At 46.4% G+C, this 18,754-nt stretch overlaps 1 long non-coding RNA gene across 1 annotated transcript in view; it reads left to right on the top strand.

Moving 5' to 3' along the window:
- The window catches only part of LOC139275766 (uncharacterized), a 73,539-nt gene extending 56,046 nt beyond the window's left edge, over positions 1-17,493 (top strand). The window contains exons 3-4 of the long non-coding RNA XR_011595754.1: positions 14,158-14,468; positions 17,458-17,493. This is a non-coding gene — a long non-coding RNA (uncharacterized lncRNA). The remainder of the gene's footprint in view (positions 1-14,157; positions 14,469-17,457) is intronic.
- The last annotated feature ends 1,261 nt before the right edge of the window (positions 17,494-18,754 follow it).

The raw sequence follows: 18,754 nt of genomic DNA, 5'->3' as shown, positions 1-18,754 counted from the left end.
GGTTGGATCTGGTTGTGGGAATGAGGTAGATCAAGTGGAGCAAGTGTCAGTAGGTGAACATTCGGGAACTGCGATCATAGTATCATAAGGTTTAGATTAACTATGGAAAAGGACAGGGAGCAATCTAGAGTAAAAATGTTTAACTGGGGGAAGGCCAATTTCAGTGGTATAACATAAAAACATAGAAAATAGGTGCAGGAGTAGGCCATTCGGTCCTTCGAGCCTGCACCACCATTCAATAAGATCATGGCTGATCATTCCCTCAGTACCCCTTTCCTGCTTTCTCTTCATACCCCTTGATCCCCTTAACCGTAAGGGCCCTATCTAACTCCCTTTTGAATATATCCAGTGAACTGGCATCAACAACTCTCTCTGCGGCAGGGAATTCCATAGGTTAACAATTCTCTGAGTGAAGAAGTTTCTCCTCATCTCAGTCCTAAATGGCCTACCCCTTATCCTAAGACTATGTCCCCTGGTTCTGGACTTCCCCAACATCGGGAACATTCTTCCCGCATCTATCCTGTCCAGTCCCGTCAGAATCTTATACGTTTCTATGAGATCCCCTCTCATCCTTCTAAACTCTAGTGAATAAAGGCCCAGTTGATCCAGTCTCTCCTCATATGACAGTCCAGCCATCCCTGGAATCAGTCTGGTGAACCTTCGCTGCACTCCCTCAATAGCAAGAATAGATCTGGCCTGGGTAAATTGGAATCAAAGATTGGCAGGCAAAACTGTAATGGAACAGTGGGCTGCCTTTAAAGAGGAAATAGTTTAAGTACAGTTGAGGAACATTCCCACTAGGGGGAAAGGTAGGACAACTAAAGTCAGGGCTCCTTGGATGAGGAAACAGATAGAGAATATGATGAAGCAGAAAAAGAGCGTGTATGACAGATTAAAAATACATCTAATAATCAGGCTATATATAGAAAGGTCACAGGAGAAGTGAAAAAGAAAATAAGAGGGGCAAAGAGAAGGTATGAGAATAGAATGGCAGCCAACATAAAAAGTAATCCAAAAGTCTTCCATAGGCATATAAATAGTAAAAGGGTAGTAAAGAAGGGGTGGGGCTGATTAGGAACCAAAAATGAGACCTAAGCATGGAGGCAGAGGGAATGGCTGAGGTACTAAACAAGTATTTTGCATTCGTCTTCACCAAGGAAGAGGATACTGCCGTAGACATAGTGAAGGAGGAGGTAGTGGCGACACTTGATGGGATACAAATTGGTAAAAGGGCATTAGAAATTTGGCTGTACTTAAAAGTAGATAAATCACCAGGAGCGGATGGGATGCATCCTAGGATACTGAGGACGGAAATTGCGGAGTTACTGGCCGTAATATTCCAATCCTCCATAGATACGGGGATAGAAACATAGAAACATAGAAATTAGATGCAGGAGCAGGCCATTCGGCCCTTCGAGCCTGCACCGCCATTCAATATGATCATGACTGATCATTCAACCTCAGTAAATATACAGCAGAACTGTTGGCATCTGAAAAGAGAAATGATTGGTGAAGATTTCAGATGGCGACCCTGATTTGAGCACCAATTTCTATTTTTATTTTAGATTTCTAACAGTTGCAGATTTTTTTCTTTTCAATTATAGGAGAATAATGTTTTGACTCAAACACTGACAATGATTCAATAGGTCATATTAATATCAATTATACAAGGCAATTAGATGCTATTTAGATTTCATTAAATCTGATGGCATGCTTAAAGCAAGCACCCTTATATTTTCAGAACAAAACCATCTCCATGGTGCCAGAGGACTGGAGATTTGAAAAATTTACACCATTGTTCAAAAATGGGTGTAAAGATAAACCCAGCAACTACAGGCTAGTCAGTTTAACCTCGGTAATGGGCAAGCTTTTAGAAACAGTAAATCGGGGACAAAATTAACAGTCACTTGGATAGGTGTGGATTAATTAAGGAAAGCCAGCACGGATTTGTTAAAGGCAAATTATGTTTAACCAACTTGATCGATTTTTTGATAAGGTAACAGAGAGGGTTGATGAGGGTAATGCGGTTGACATAGTGTACATGAATTTTCAAAAGGCGTTCCACATGTGCCACATAATAGGCTCGCCAGCAAAGATGAAGCCCATGGAATAAAAGGGAGAATGGCAGCATGGATATGAAATTAGCTAAGTGACAGGAAACAGAATAGTGGTGAACGGTTGTTTTTCGGACGGGAGGAAGGTATACAGTGGTATTCCCCAGGGATCGGTTCTCGGACCACTGCTTTTCTTGATATATATTAATGACTTGGACGTGGGTGTATAGGGCACAATTTCAAAATTTGCAGATGACACAAAACTTGAAGTAACAGTGAGGAGAAGAGTGATAGACTTCAGGAAAACATAAACAGGCTGGTGAAATGGGCAGACATGTGGCAGTTGAAATTTAATGCAGAAAAGTGTGAAGTGATACATTTTGATAGAAAGAATGAGAGGACTAAATGGTACAATCTTAGAGGGGTTACCTGAACAAAGAGACCTGGGAGAAATCATTGACGGTGTCAGGGCATGTTGAGAAAGCAGCTAAAAAGGCTTATGGGATCCTGGGCTTCATAAATAGAGGTATAGAGTACAAAAATGTGGAAATGGTGATGAACCTGTATAAAACACTGGTTCGGCCCCAACTGGAGTACTGTGTACAATTCTGGGCACCACACTTTAGGAAGGATGTGAAGGCCTTAGAGAAGGTGCAGAAAAGAGTTACGAGAATGATTCCAGGAATGAGGGATTTCAGTTATGTTGATAGACTGTTGTTCTCATTGGAGCAGCGAAGATTGAGAGGAGATTTGATAGAGGTGAGCAAAATCATTAGGAGTCTGGACAGAGTAGAGAGAGAGAGAGAGAGAGAGAGAGAGAGAAACTGGTCCCAATGGCAGAAGGGTCGAGAACCACAGATTTAAGGTGATTGGCAAAAGAACCAAAGGCGATGTAAGAAAAACTTTTTTTATGCAGCAAATGGTTGGAATGCACTGTCTGAAAGGCTCATGGAGGCAGACTCAAAAAGGAGCTGGATAATTATCTGAAGGAAAAGAATTTGCAGGGCTACGGGGAAAGGGTAGGGGAGTGAGACTAGCTGAGGGTCGGCACGGGCTCGACAGGCCGAATGGCTGCCTTCCATGCTGTAACCATTTTATAATTTCTGCACCGTATAATACAGTTGCCCATGCCATCCTCCTCCAGCATCTCGCCTATGTTTTTCAAATCAAAGGTGCTATATATATATATCTGAACAGTCACTGCTGTTTATTAATTTAAGGCTCCCCTAATGGTAGAGGGATTCAACCCAATCTCATGAGCTCTAGCTTTTAATTAGATGGAGCTAATGCTGGACGGTGTGTGGATACAACATAGAGATTAAAGCAACTGAGACGCAAAGAGTTCAGGAGACTGTGGAGATGAGAACAACGAAAGACTGAAAAACTAGAAGATACGGAGAGAAAATGGGCAGATTGTGGATTGAATTGAATTCCATGGAGAAATCTGGCAGCTACTCATCACACAGCCAACAAACGAGTTAGATACAAATGTAAATTGTGTAACTGACCATCTTACTGGAGAATAGAGAAGGAAAACAATTGTAGATCTCTTAATATTGTTTCTATACAATGGTGAAAGAGGTATACAGACCATACCGTGTGATTTTAGGAAATCTCATTTAGTGATAAGTACAATTCATTTTAGGTAAAAACTGATTTTTTAAATTAGAGAATTTATTGGAGAAAATTAGTAAAACCTGAAAATGAAGAACTTGTTGCTCAGGCTCCAACTGAACGGTATAGATCCACAGTCTGTGCCAAGTTACTTGATCTCATCCAGGACAACTACAATTGACCCAAATGCCCCTGGATCAGAGACCAGAAAATCAACTCTTGCTCCTATTGGAACATCACACGTGTGGACAGTAGGTGAAGACAATGCTGCAAAACTCCATTGGTAGAATAGCCTAGCAACATTCACACATGAAGAATGGGCACTTGGGTGAGGTATTAGAGTGTGTCTGGTGCCCATGAAATTGTGCACTAGTAAAGAAAATTTTGGGGAAAAAAAATCAATCTAGCAAACTGTTCTTATACAAGTTTAGCAATAGTAAATACTGCAATAGGCAGATTGAGCCCATTGTAATTTTATGATAACTTTTGAATATTAGAATAGTGTGATTTTCAGAGCAACATGTTTAATTGAAGAGACAGGAGACGGGTTTGTTCAGAATTAAGCTTTCTGTAAAACAGACTGCAGTGGATTAATTTACCTTTTGTAATATTTACTCTTTATAGGCAACTTGAATGAATAAAATAGATCAATGTTTATGGTCATCTACTTAGTGTGTGAGTGAATTGGGGTGTGTGTGAGGGAGGGACAGTGTGAGTGTGTGTGTGGGAGGGAGGGTGTGTGTGAGTGTGTGCGTGAGGGAGGGAGGGTGTGTGTGTGCGTGAGGGAGGGAGGGTGTGAGTGTGCGTGAGGGAGGGAGGGTGAGTGTGTGTGCGTGTGGGAGGGAGGGTGAGAGTGTGCGTGAGGGAGGGAGGGTGAGAGCATGAGTGTGTGTGAGGGAGAGAGAGTGTGTTTGTGAGTGTGAGTGTGTGAGGAGGGAGGGAGGGTGTGAGTGTGTGTGAGGAGGGAGGAAGGGTGTGAGTGTGTGTGAGGAGGGAGGGAGGGTGTGAGTGTGTGTGAGGAGGGAGGGAGGGTGTGTGTGTGAGAGGAGGGAGGGAGGGTGGGTGTGAGAGTGTGTGTGTGTGTGTGGGAGGGAGGGAGGGAGGGAGTGAGTGTGTAAATTAAATGTTGGTCCCTTAGATGAGAAGGGGGATTTAATAATGGGAAATGTGGAAATGGCTGAGACCTTAAACAATTATTTTGCTTCGGTCTTCACAGTGGAAGACACAAAAACCATGCCAAAAATTGCTGGTCACGGGAATGTGGGAAGGGAGGACCTTGAGATAATCACTATCACTAGTGGGGTAGTGCTGGACAGGCTAATGGGACTCAAGGTAGACAAGTCCCCTGGTCCTGATGAAATGCATCCCAGGGTATTAAAAGAGATGGCGAAGTTATAGCAGATGCATTCGTTATAATCTACCAAAATTCTCTGGACTCTGGGGAGGTACCAGCGGATTGGAAAGCAGCTAATGTAACGCCTCTGTTTAAAAAAGGGGGTAGACAAAAGGCAGGTAACTATAGGCCGGTTAGTTTAACATCTGTAGTGGGGAAAATGCTTGAAGCTATCATTAAGGAAGAAATAGCGGGACATCTAGATAGGAATAGTGCAATCAAGCAGACGCAACATGGATTCATGAAGGGGAAATCATGTTTAACTAATTTACTGGAATTCTTTGAGGATATAACGAGCATGGTGGATAGAGATGTACCGATGGATGTGGTGTATTTAGATTTCCAAAAGGCATTCAATAAGGTGCCACACAAAAGGTTACTGCAGAAGATAAAGGTATGCGGAGTCAGAGGAAATGTATTAGCATGGATCGAGAATTGGCTGGCAAACAGAAAGCAGAGAGTCGGGATAAATGGGTCCTTTTCGGGTTGGAAATCGGTGGTTAGTGGTGTGCCACAGGGATCAGTGCTGGGACCACAACTGTTTACAATATACATAGATGACCTGGAAGAGGAGACAGAGTGTAGTGTAACAAAATTTGCAGATGACACAAAGATTAGTAGGAAAGCGGGTTGCGTAGAGGACACAGAGAGGCTGCAAAGAGATTTAGATAGGTTAAGCGAATTGGCTAAGGTTTGGCAGATGGAATACAATGTCGGAAAATGTGAGGTCATCCATCTTGGAAAAAAAAAACAGTAAAAGGGAATATTATTTGAATGGGGAGAAATTACAACATGCTGCAGTGCAGACGGACCTGGGGGTCCTTGTGCACGAATCCCAAAAAGTTAGTTTGCAGGTGCAGCAGGTAATCAGGAAGGCGAATGGAATGTTGGCCTTCATTGCGAGAGGGATGGAGTACAAAAGCAGGGAGGTCCTGCTGCAACTGTACAGGGTATTGGTGAGGCCGCACCTGGAGTACTGCGTGCAGTTTTGGTTACCTTACTTAAGGAAGGATATACTAGCTTTGGAGGGGTTACAGAGACGATTCACTAGGCTGATTCCGGAGATGAGAGGGTTACCTTATGATGATAGATTGAGTAGACTGGGTCTTTACTCGTTGGAGTTCAGAAGGATGAAGGGTGATCTTATAGAAACATTTAAAATAATGAAAGGGATAGACAAGATAGAGGCAGAGAGGTTGTTTCCACTGGTCGGGGAGACTAGAACTAGGGGGCACAGCCCCATAATACGGGGGAGCCAATTTAAAACCGAGTTGAGAAGGAATTTCTTCTCCCAGAGGGTTGTGAATCTGTGGAATTCTCTGCCCAAGGAAGCAGTTGAGGCTGGCTCATTGAATGTATTCAAGTCACAGATAGATAGATTTTTAACCAATAAGGGAATTAAGGGTTATGGGGAGCGGGCGGGTAAGTGGAGCGGAGTCCACGGCCAGATCAGCCATGATCTTGTTAAATGGCGGAGCAGGCTCGAGGGGCTAGATGGCCTACTCCTGTTCCTAATTCTTATGTTCTTATGTGTATGAGAGGGAGAGAGGAAGGGTGACAGTGTGTGTGTGTGTGTGTGTGAGAGGGAGGGAGGGTGTGAGTGTGAGTGTGAGTGTGTGAGGGAGGGAGGGTGTGAGTATGTGTGAGAGGGAGGGAGGGTGGGTGTGAGTGTGTGTGAGGGAGGGAGGGTGTGAATGTGTGAGGGTGGGTGTGTGTGTGGGAGGGAGGGAGTGAGTGTGTGTTGGAGGGAGGGAGGGTGTGAGCATGTGTGAGAGGGAGGGAGTGTGTGTGTGTGTGAGAGGGAGGGAGGGAGGGTGCGTGTGTGATGGAGGGTGTGTGTGTGTGAGAGGGAGGGAGGGTGTGAGTGTGTGTGAGAGGGAGGGAGGGTGTGAGTGTGTGTTGGAGGGAGGGTGTGAGTATGTGTGAGAGGGAGGGAGGGTGGGTGTGAGTGTGTGAGGGAGGGAGAGAGGGTGTGTGTGTGAGAGGGTGTGTGTGAGTGTGTGAGAGGGAGGGAAGGTGTGTGTGAGTGTGTGAGAGGGAGGGAAGGTGGGTGTGTGTGTGTGAGAGGGAGGGAGGGTGTGTGTGTGTGAGAGGGAGGGTGGGTGTGAGTGTGTGTGAGAGGGAGGGTGGGTGTGAGTGTGTGTGAGAGGGAGGGTGGGTGTGAGAGGGAGGGAAGGTGTGAGTGTGTGTGAGAGGGAGGAAGTGAGGGTGTGAGTGTGTGTGAGAGGGAGGAAGTGAGGGTGTGAGTGTGTGTGAGAGGGAGGGTGTGGGAGGGAGGGAGGGTGTGTGTGTGTGTGAGAGGGAGGGAGGGAGGGAGGGTGTGTGTGAGAGGGAGGGTGTGTGTGTGTTTGTGGGAGAGGGTGTGTGTGTGTGTGTGTGTGTGAGGGAGGGAGGGAGGATGTGAGGGAGGGAGGATGTGAGCGAGTGTGTGTGTGTGTGTGTGTGTGTGAGAGGGAGGGTGTGTGTGTGTGTGTGAGAGAGGGAGGGTGTGAATGTGTGTGTGTGTGTGAGGGAGGGGGTGGGCGTGAGTATGTGTGTGTGAGGGAGGGAGTGTGTGAGTGAGGGAGGGGGTGAGTGTGTGAGGGAGGGAGGGTGAGTGAGGGAGGGTGTGAGTGTGGGAGGGAGGGTGTAAGTGTGTGATTGTGTATGAGAGGGAGGGAGGGTGTGAGTGTGGGAGGGAGGGAGGGATTGTGTGTGTGTGTGTGTGAGAGGGAGGGAGGGTGTGTGAGAGTGAGAGCGTGAATGTGTGTGAGAGGGAGGGTGGGTGTGTGAATGTATGTGTGTGTGTGTGAGAGAGGGAGGAGGGTGAGTGTAAGTGTGCGTGTGTGTGAGAGGGAGGGAGTGTATGAGTGTGAGTGTGAGGGAGGGAGGGCGTGAGTGTGTGTGTGTGTGTGTGAGGGAGGGAGGGCGTGTGTATGAGTGTGTGTGTGTGAGGGAGGGAGGGCGTGAGTGTGTGTGTGTGTGTGTGAGGGAGGGAGGGCGTGTGTATGAGTGTGTGTGTGTGAGGGAGGGAGGGCGTGAGTGTGTATGAGTGTGTGTGTGTGTGTGTGTGTGAGAGAGGGAGGGAGGGTGTGAGGGGCCATAAAAGAAGCAGCGTGGAGGCCACTACAAGGTACAGTGCGAGCTAGTGCAGGAAGGCAACAGCAGCGAAGAGGGACGTCAGTAAGGTCCAGGTCGGTGATTGGAGCATGAGCTGATGCAGCAGGAGCGGCGAGAGACTGTGGCAGGATGTGATCGGGGCCCAGGGGAGGTGCGAGTTCGGGGCCAGGGTCCCAGGGGCAGCACGGGCCAGCCCACACTGCAATAATCCTTGCCACTGGACCAAGACCGAGCTCTGTCAAGTCATGTGGTGGCTGGTGTGCAACGGCCACCACACGTTTTTAAAAAAAACATGCACAGACATCTTCCACCCTTGAGGATGTAGTTCGGGTTCTACATTCGAAACACCTGTGAACATCCTTTTCTTTGGCGTGGAAGCAAGTCATCCTCGTTCCAAGGGACTGCCTATGATGATGACGACGACATACAAGCTAGAACATACACACTGGAGCTTTAAAAAGAGAGACTTTACAGTTGCGCTTTAAGAAAAGAAAGACTTGCATATATATTGTGCGTTTCATGACCTCAGGACGTCCCAAAGTGCTTTACAGCCAATGAAGTACTTTTGAAGTGTTGCAATGCGGGATACGTGACAACCAATTTGCACACAGCAAGCTCACACAAACAGCAATGTGATAATGATCAGATAATGTTTTAGTGATGGTGATTGAGGGATAAATATTGGCCAGGACACCGGGGATAACTCCCCTGCTCTTCTTCGAAATACTGCCATGGGATCTTTTTTGTCCACCTGAGAGAACATCTCATCTAAAAGACGGCACTTCCAACAGTGCAGCACTCCCTCAATACTGCACTGGAGTGTCAGCCTAGATTTTTATGCTCAAGTCTCTGAAGTGGGACTTGACCCTACAACCTTCTGACTCCGAGGCGAGAGTGATACCAACTGAGCCACGACTGACACTTAACAATGAATAGTATTTACACTTATGCAAGTCCAAAGTTATTACTTTAAAAACAACTTCTTATTTATATAGAGCCTTTAATGTAGTAAAAACATCCCAATGCACTTCACAATAGTGTTAGAAGACAAAACAGATAAGTTTGACACCGAGCCACATAAGAAGAAATTAAGGCAGATGACCAAAAGCTTATTTAAAGAGGTAGGTTTTAAGGAGTGTCTTAAAAAGGAGGAAAGCGAGGTAGAGGCGGAGAGGTTCAGGGAGGGAGTTCCAGAGCTTAGAGCCCAAACAACTGAAGGCACAGCCACTGTTGGTTGAGCAGTTATAATGAGGGATGTTCAAGAGGGCAGAATTTGAGGAGTGCAGATAACTTATGGGGTTGTGAGGCTGAAAAAGATTAGAGATAGAAAGGGGCAAGGCCATGGAGTGATTTGTAAACAAGGATGAGAATTTTGAAATCGAGGCATTGTTTCACTGGGAGCCAATGTAGGTCAGAAAGGACAGGGGTGATGGGTGATCTTGACTAAATGCGAGTTAGGACATGGGCTGCTGAGTTTTGGATGACCTCAAGTTTACCTAGTGTAGAATGTAGGAGGCTGGCCAGGAGTGAGTTGGAGTAGTCAAGTCTAGAGGTAACAAAGGCATGAATGAGGGATTCAGCAGAAGAGCTGAGGCAGGGGCGAAGACAGGCAATGTTACAGAGCAATGTAACTAAAAAGGCGATTTTAGTTATGCCGCGGATATGTGGTCGGAAGCCCATTTCAGGGTCAAATGTCATGCCTAGATTGCCAACAGTCTGGTTCAGCCTCGGATAAATGCTAGGGAGAGGGATGGAGTCAGTAGTTAGGGACCGCAGTTTCTGGCGAGGACCAAAGATAATGGCTTCGGTCTTCCCAATATTTAATTGGAGAAAATTTCTGCTATCCAGTACTGGCTGTCAGACAAGCAATCTGAAAATTTAGATAACAAGCAGGGGTCGAGAGAAGTGGTGGAGAGGTAGAGCTGGATGTCATCAGCGTACATTTGGAACCTGACTCCGTGTTTTAAAAAAAGGTCAAATAGACTAATATTATTGACACCATTGAGTTAGCATTGGATCTCAAGTACCCATGCATATGTTGACATACTGCTGTAAGCATGACACACTGCCACACATTCCAGGACCACATAGTGTAAAAAGTGAAATTAATGAGACCCTTAATAGGCAAGAGAGACCTACACCATCCCCCTCGTGGGTACACATCATCTTCTATCATTCCACTATTCCATATTGCATTTTCTGCAATGTTGGAGTCAAAAGTGAAGATACTGCTGCATTAGCTTCACCTGATTTCATTTCCTTGTGAAAATGTTCACACAATGGGCCTGAATTTGCTGGAGCATGGAATCTGTAGCATGTCTAAATCTTTGTTATTTACAAAAAGAGAACGAGCACATAACCAGAGGCAATGAACTGCCATGGGTGGAGGAATGTCAAACATCAAGGCCCTCGGTAGACATGAGGAGGAACCTCTGCAACCCTTAAACAGTCAGTGGGTGATGGAGAAGTTGAAATAGAGCTGTCAGTTTCAGATTGGTAATGGGATGGAACATTTACAGAACTGTTACTAGTTGCAGTCTGCAGACATTCTAATGACTTGAAAGGCCTCCTGTTATTGCTCAGTCACATCTTCGGATTCACAAATCTAAATGTACCCTCCTAAGATTAATGCCCCATGTGTTCCTCACAGCTGCTAGGCGCATTCCTCACCACTGCCTAGCACTCGTGGCTTGCAAGGAGTAGCCACATATGTCACGGCTTCTCATAGAAGTGACAATGTTTCGGTATTATTGCAGTCCCCTCCAAAACCAGGACAGGACAAAACTTCTGATCTGGGCCTAGTAGGCACTGGACGTGCAAGTGACATAACACAGGAAGCAAGTCCTGCAAGGACACTGGCATCACTAAGGGGAATGCCACCAAGGTGCTTGAGGGCTCTATGGGTACAGTGTCAGCTAAAAACCTCAATCCTCAGACACTGAGGTAGCACCACGTAGAAGAAGTTAGGATCACGTGAAAGAAGTTTTAGATACAAATGGTTGTCAGAGTGATGAGTAGTAATAATAGTCGGACATAATGAAGTGATAAGATGGTAGTAAACATATACATTTCTGGCTATTCAGCATGTTATTGTTTTCCAGAGACGCCTTCTGTTATCTCTCTTATACGATGATTAATGTTTGTAACTGTTTCCTCCTAAAGAAGATATTAACAGCATTACAGATTTCCTAAATGGTTGCCTTGAGAGCAAAGGAATGGATCCTCACAGATTATCATGTCATAAAGCACATGCAAGATCCAAACAGATTGAATGGAGGCCACTAGAACATTCACACACTATCATCTATACTACTGTAGTAGGCAAATGTGGCACAACAGCAGAGAAACCCTTTTTGAACCCTTCCTATTTTTCTCTTTGCAGTCCAAGCACTCCCATAGTAAGAACATAAGAAATAGGAGCAGGAGTAGGCCATACGGCTCCTCGAGCCTGCTCCGCTATTTAATACGATCATGGCTGATCCAATTATGGACTCAGGTCCACTTCCCTGCCCGCTCCCCATAACCCCTTATCCTCTTATCGTTTAAGAAACTCTCTATTTCTGTCTTAAATTTATTCAATGTCCCAGCTTCCACAGCTCACTGAGGCATTGAATTCCACAGATTTACAACCCTCAGAGAAAAAATTCCTCCTCATCCCTGTTTTAAGTAGACGGCCTCTTATTCTAAGACTATGCCCTCTAGTTCTAGTCTCCCCTATCAGTGGAAACATCCTCTCTGCATCTACCTTGTTGATCCCCCTCATAATAAAAACATAGAAACATAGAAAAATAGGTGCAGGAGTAGGCCATTCGGCCGTTCGAGCCTGCACTGCCATTCAATGAGTTCATGGCTGAACATGCAACTTCAGTACCCCATTCCTGCTTTCTCGCCATACCCCTTGATCCCCCGAGTAGTAAGGACTACATCTAACTCCTTTTGAATATATTTAGTGAATTGGCCTCAACAACTTTCTGCGGTAGAGAATTCCACAGGTTCACCACTCTCTGGGTGAAGAAGTTTCTCCTCATCTCGGTCCTAAATGACTTACCTCTTATCCTTAGACTGTGACCCCTGGTTCTGGATTTCCCCAACATTGGGAACATTCTTCCTGCATCTAACCTGTCTAAACCAGTCAGAATTTTAAACGTTTCTATGAGATCCCCTCTCATTCTTCTGAACTCCAGTGAATACAAACCCAGTTGATCCAGTCTTTCTTGATATGTCAGTCCCGCCATTCCGGGAATCAGTCTGGTGAACCTTTGCTGCACTCCCTCAATAGCAAGAATGTCCTTCCTCAAGTTAGGAGAACAAAACTGTACACAATACTCCAGGTGTGGCCTCACCAAGGCCCTGTACAACTGTAGTAACACCTCCCTGCCCCTGTACTCAAATCCCCTCGCTATGAAGGCCAACATGCCATTTACTTTCTTAACCGCCTGCTGTACCTGCATGTCAACCTTCAATGACTGATGTACCATGACACCCAGGTCTCGTTGCACCTCCCCTTTTCCTAATCTGTCACCATTCAGATAATAGTCTGTCTCTCTGTTTTTACCACCAAAGTGGATAACCTCACATTTATCCACATTATACTTCATCTACCATGCATTTGCCCACTCACCAAGTCACTCTGCAGCCTCATAGCATCCTCCTTGCAGCCCATACTGCCACCCAACTTAGTGTCATCCGCAAAACTGGAGATACTACATTTAATCCCCTCATATACGGTTCGATAAGATCACCTCTCATTCTTCTGAATTCCAATGAGTAGAGACCCAACCGACTCAACCTTTCCTCATAAGTCAACCCCCTCATCTCCGGAATCAACCTAGTGAACCTTCTCTGAACTGCCTCCAAAGCAATTATATCCTTTCGTAAATATGGAAACCAAAACTGCACGCAGTATTCCAGGTGTGGCCTCACCAATACCTTGTATAACTGTAGCAAGACTTTCCTGCTTTTATACAAAGATGGGAGGAAAAGCAATGTGTGAGGAGGACACTTTATTTGCAATAAAGGCCATGATTGCATTGGCATTCCTGATCACTTGCTGTACCTGCATACTATCCTTTTGTGTTTCATGCACAAGTACCCCCAGATCCTGCTCTTCTGCAGCACTTTGCAATCTTTCTCCATTTAAATAATAACTTGTTCTTTGATTTTTTTTTTCTGCCACAGTGCATGACCTCACACTTTCCAACATTATACTCCATCTGCCAAATTTTTGCCCATAGTCTGTCTATGTCCTTTTGCAGATTTTGTGTGTCCTCCTCACACATTGCTTTTCCTCCCATCCTTGTATCGTCAGCAAACTTGGCTACATTACACTTGGTCCCTTCTTCCAAGTCGTTAATATAGATTGTAAATAATTGGGGTTGTAGCACTGATGCCTGCGGCACCCCACTGGTTACTGATTACCAATCAGAGAATGAACCATTTATCCCGACTCTCTGTTTTCTGTTAGTTAGCCAATCCTCTATCCATGCTAATATATTACTCCCCACCCCATGAACTTTTATCTTGTGCAGTAACCTTTTATGTGGCACCTTGTCAAATGCCTTCTGAAAGTCCAAATACACTGGTTCCCCTTTATCCACCCTGTTCGTTACATCCTCAAAGAATTCCAGCAAATTTGTCAAACATGATTTCCCTTCATAAATCCATGCTGACTCTGCCTGACCGAATTTTGCATTTCCAAATAACCAAAGGGAGCAGCTGCGAACAGGCGAGGGTCTGCCTCAAACAATCCTGCTGACAGATGTGGAGAAGAGGGTCTCTGTCCTCATTGGAGTCCCTGCTCGGACAGTTGCCAGGGGTGATGCTGAGCCCCCTTCGGGTCGTGAGAGTATATAAATGAATGGTGTGACTTAAGACATTGCATTGAGAGATATGGAGTTGCGGCGGCCCTTCAAATGAACCTGTGCAATGCCACCTTCCTCACGTCCCAATGCCCCCTCCCCTGCTGCTAACCACTTGTCTGTTGTTTCCTACTTCCAGATGACCAACCAAAGACGCAGCTTCCCTCGAGGGGCGCCTCCACTTCAGGCCATGCTGCAGACGACGAGGGACTGGAGGAGACTGCTCCGGCGGAGCATCAGAACCCACCAGTTGCCCCATCGGCACCGAGTTCATCTGGTGATGACACCGATTTCCCGGGGTTCGAGGATTCGGAGGTTCCTGGCTCCAGTGGCGTACAGCAACGCAGTGCCGGGGTGGAATCTCGCAGACCAGCTCTCCAGAGGATGAGTTGGCAGTCGGTCTGGTCAAAGACACACAGACATTGAACTGGACCTGGTGGAAATGTCCAGGTAAACCACAGGAATGCAGCGTGAGCTGATGGATGCATTGGGGCAGATCCCAGCGAGCACTGACAAGCTTACTGTGACTGTTGCGGAGGCAGCATCGCAGATTGTCGTGAGTTCAGCGAGGCCATCATTGGCTACACACAGAGGCTGGGTGGCCTCGAGCAGCAACAGTGGAGTTCCAGAGAGTGTGGCGCGTGCCGTTGATCATGTTGCAGACTCGGGCATCACAGGCACAAGCTTTGCTTCAGCTTGGGCAAGTGATTCAGTCCATGTCTGATTCCATACTCTCTCTGCGTTCCCCACTGTCCCACGGGGAAGTGCTGGTGCCAAAGCAGGGCAGCAAGTTGCGCGTAGACATCGTGTTCCGGTTGCTAAGGCACAGCCCTGCCGGAGAGTCAGTGGTTCCAGGGAAATGGCAGGTGGTCTCATTCCTCAGGATGTACGAGAAGAAGCTTGCAGGGAACATTAAGACGAATTGCAAAAGTTTCTATAGATATGTAAAGAGAAAAAGGTTAGTAAAGACAAACGTAGGTCCCCTGCAGTCAGAATCAGGGGCAGTCATAACGGGGAACAAAGAAATGGCAGACCAATTGAACAAATACTTTGGTTCGGTATTCACTAAGGAGGACACAAACAACCTTCCGGATATAAAAGGGGTCAGAGGGTCTAGTAAGGAGGAGGAACTGAGGGAAATCCTTATTAGTCGGGAAGTTGTGTTGGGGAAATTGATGGGATTGAAGGCCAATAAATCCCCAGGGCCTGATGGACTGCATCCCAGAGTACTTAAGGAGGTGGCCTTGGAAATAACAGATGCATTGACAGTCATTTTCCAACATTCCATTGCCTCTGGATCAGTTCCTATCGAGTGGAGGGTAGCCAATGTAACCCCACTTTTTAAAAAGGGAGGGAGAGAGAAAACAGGGAATTATAGACCGGTCAGCCTGACCTCAGTAGTGGGTAAAATGATGGAATCAATTATTAAGGATGTCATAGCAGCGCATTTGGAAAGAGGTGACATGATAGGTCCAAGTCAGCATGGATTTGTGAAAGGGAAATCATGCTTGACAAATCTTCTGGAATTTTTTAAGGATGTTTCCAGTAGAATGGACAAGGGAGAACCAGTTGATGTGGTATATTTGGACTTTCAGAAAGCTTTCGACAAGGTCCCACACAAGAGATTAATGTGCAAAGTTAAAGCACATGGGATTGGGGGTAGTGTGCTGACATGGATTGAGAACTGGTTGTCAGACAGGAAGCAAAGAGTAGGAGTAAATGGGTACTTTTCAGAATGGCAGGCAGTGACTAGTGGGGTACCGCAAGGTTCTGTGCTGGGGCCTCAGCTGTTTACACTGTACATTAATGATTTAGACGAGGGGATTAAATGTAGTATCTCCAAATTTGCGGATGATTCTAAGTTGAGTGGCAGTGTGAGCTGCGAGGAGGATGCTATGAGGCTGCAGAGTGACTTGGATAGGTTAGGTGAGTGGGCAAATGCATGGCAGATGAAGTATAATGTGGATAAATGTGAGGTTATCCACTTTGGTGGTAAAAACAGAGAGACAGACTATTATCTGAATGGTGACAGATTAGAAAAAAGGAGAGGTGCAACGAGACCTGGGTGTCATGGTACATCAGTCATTGAAGGTTGGCATGCATGTACAACAGGCGGTTAAGAAAGCAAATGGCATGTTGGCCTTCATAGCGAGGGGATTTGAGTACAGGGGCAGGGAGGTGTTGCTACAGTTGTACAGGGCCTTGGTGAGGCCACACCTGGAGTATTGTGTACAGTTTTGGTCTCCTAACTTGAGGAAGGACATTCTTGCTATTGAGAGAGTGCAGCAAAGGTTCACCAGACTGATTCCCGGGATGGTGGGACTGACCTATCAAGAAAGACTGGATCAACTGGGCTTGTATTCACTGGAGTTCAGAAGAATGAGAGGGGACCTCATAGAAATGTTTAAAATTCTGACGGGTTTAGACAGGTTAGATGCAGGAAGAATGTTCCCAATGTTGGGGAAGTCCAGAACCAGGGGACACAGTCTAAGGATAAGGGGTAAGCCATTTAGGACCGAGATGAGGAGAAACTTCTTCACCCAGAGAGTGGTGAACCTGTGGAATTCTCTACCACAGAAAGTTGTTGAGGCCAATTCACTAAATATATTCAAGAGAGTTAGATGAAGTCCTTACTACTCGGGGGATCAAGGGGTATGGCGAGAAAGCAGGAAGGGGGTACTGAAGTTGCATGTTCAGCCATGAACTCATTGAATGGCGGTGCAGGCTAGAAGGGCCGAATGGCCTACTCCTGCACCTATTTTTCTATGACAGCATTCTGGTTCCCACCACTCACTCACCAATCATGCACCGTACACGGTTGACACCCCAACCACCTGTGACTGGTAACGCCGAGGAAGAGACTCCCCAGTTGAAAGCCAGGCCAGGAGCTGGTCCAGTGAGTCCTCAGATGCCATCTGCATTGTCTGGCCCCTCAACACAGCAGCCCTCCAGCAGCCTTGCTGTATGCCCTGAGGCCTCATTGAGGAGGAGCAGCAGTATGGGAGGGGCTTGAAGAGAAAGGGGGGGGGCGGTGTGAAGAAAGTCTCATGAAGACCCATTAAGGGCTGGCAACACTGCATTGCCAGGAATGTCTGTACCATTGTCTACATTGTCCATGAGTGCATTGTTATCATGCACTTCATGCATGAAGCAGTCTTGTGTTCTTTCACATTTTGTTCACTGCAGGGTGTAGTTTTGTGTTACTTTACATTTTGTTCACTGCAAGAAGCAGTTTTGTGTTACTTTAGATGTTATTGAGTGCAGGGAGCAAATTTATGTTAATGTATATGTTGCTGACTGCAGGGATCAGTTTTGTGTTCATAAGTCTTTAACCATTGTTTGGTTTTGAGTTTTGTGGGGGGGGCGAATTGACACTTTTGCATTTTGATAAAAATTGTTGTTTGACCTTTGACATTGCTTTCTTGTGTCTCATTCACAGAATCAGGTGTAGAATAGCCAGCATGTTGGCATAGAGTAGTGACACCACGCTCGAACCTCCCCTTCCCTGTTCAAGCAAACCGGTCAATGGTGAGCTGCCGACATAAGGCTCCTGCTGTGGCCACATTTCCATGCTGCCTCCCCTGTGGTTGTGGTGGACGAGGTATGAGTTCCTCGGCAGGCTGCTCTTCCTCGTCATCCTCCTCCTGACGTGGTTCAGCAATCCACTCAAGATGGCCAAGTTGTATAGCATGCAGCACACAACAATGAACTCGGAGACCTGTTGAGAAGATATTGAAGGCTGCCTCCAGAGCAGTTCAGGCATCGGAAGCGCTGCTTCAGCACACCAATTGTCTGTTCAATGATGTTGCGGCTGGCTGCATGGCTGTCACTATAGCATTGCTCGGCTTCTGTGGCAGGGTTCCGGAGGGGAGGTGGGGTGGGGGGGGGGGGGGTCATGAGCCAGGTGACCAGGCCGTATCCTTTGTCCCCGAACAGCCAGCTCTGTCCTTGTCTTTGTCGCTGAAACATTCTTGAGACACTGCTCTCATGCAAGATGAAAGTATCATGTCTGCTCCCTGGATAGCGGGCATTGACTGTGAGGATGCGCCGCGTGTGGTTGCAGACCAGCTGAATGTTTAGGGAGTGGTATCCCTTTCGGTTTCGGAAGACCTCTGCATTCTATGTTGGTGCTCGCAAGGCGATGTATGTATAGTCAATGGCATCTTGAACCTTGGGGAAACCTGCAAATCTTCCAAAACCTAGAGCCCTCTCATTCTGGCTGTCCCTGTTCATTGGGAACTTTATGATGTCCATTCTGAATGCATTTAGTGCCCTGGTCACCTGGCGAATGCAGCAATGTGCAGCATGCTGGGAGATGCTGCATATGTTCCCTGCTGCTGCCTGGAAGGAGCAAGAGGATAGAAGCTACTGTAAACTTCACCTAGACGGGCAGCGCAGTCCTGTTGGCACTGGTAGGCTGTAGATCTGCCTGTAGGAGCTGCATATCTCTCTCAGCACTTCTTTTCTGAAGCGCAGCCTTCGAAAGCACTGCGTATCAGAAATGTGGAGGTATAAGCAATGTTCCCTGGAAACCCAAATGTCTACGACCTCTTCGATTCCGTTGCCCACCATGGACAAGAACCCGTCTTCCAGCTTGAAGCCGTCTGCCAATAGCAACCAGCATGATTTGCTGGCGAACTAGCCTATTGAAATCTTTTACTGACCTTGAAAACAAAAGGGTGATGTCATGTATCTTGCATTATTATATATAACTGTATCCTAACATGCTATACATG

Source organism: Pristiophorus japonicus, chromosome 11 (assembly GCF_044704955.1).
Source record: "Pristiophorus japonicus isolate sPriJap1 chromosome 11, sPriJap1.hap1, whole genome shotgun sequence".
Lineage (NCBI taxonomy): Eukaryota > Metazoa > Chordata > Chondrichthyes > Pristiophoridae > Pristiophorus > Pristiophorus japonicus.
This window is presented reverse-complemented; position numbering and strand designations above follow the sequence as displayed.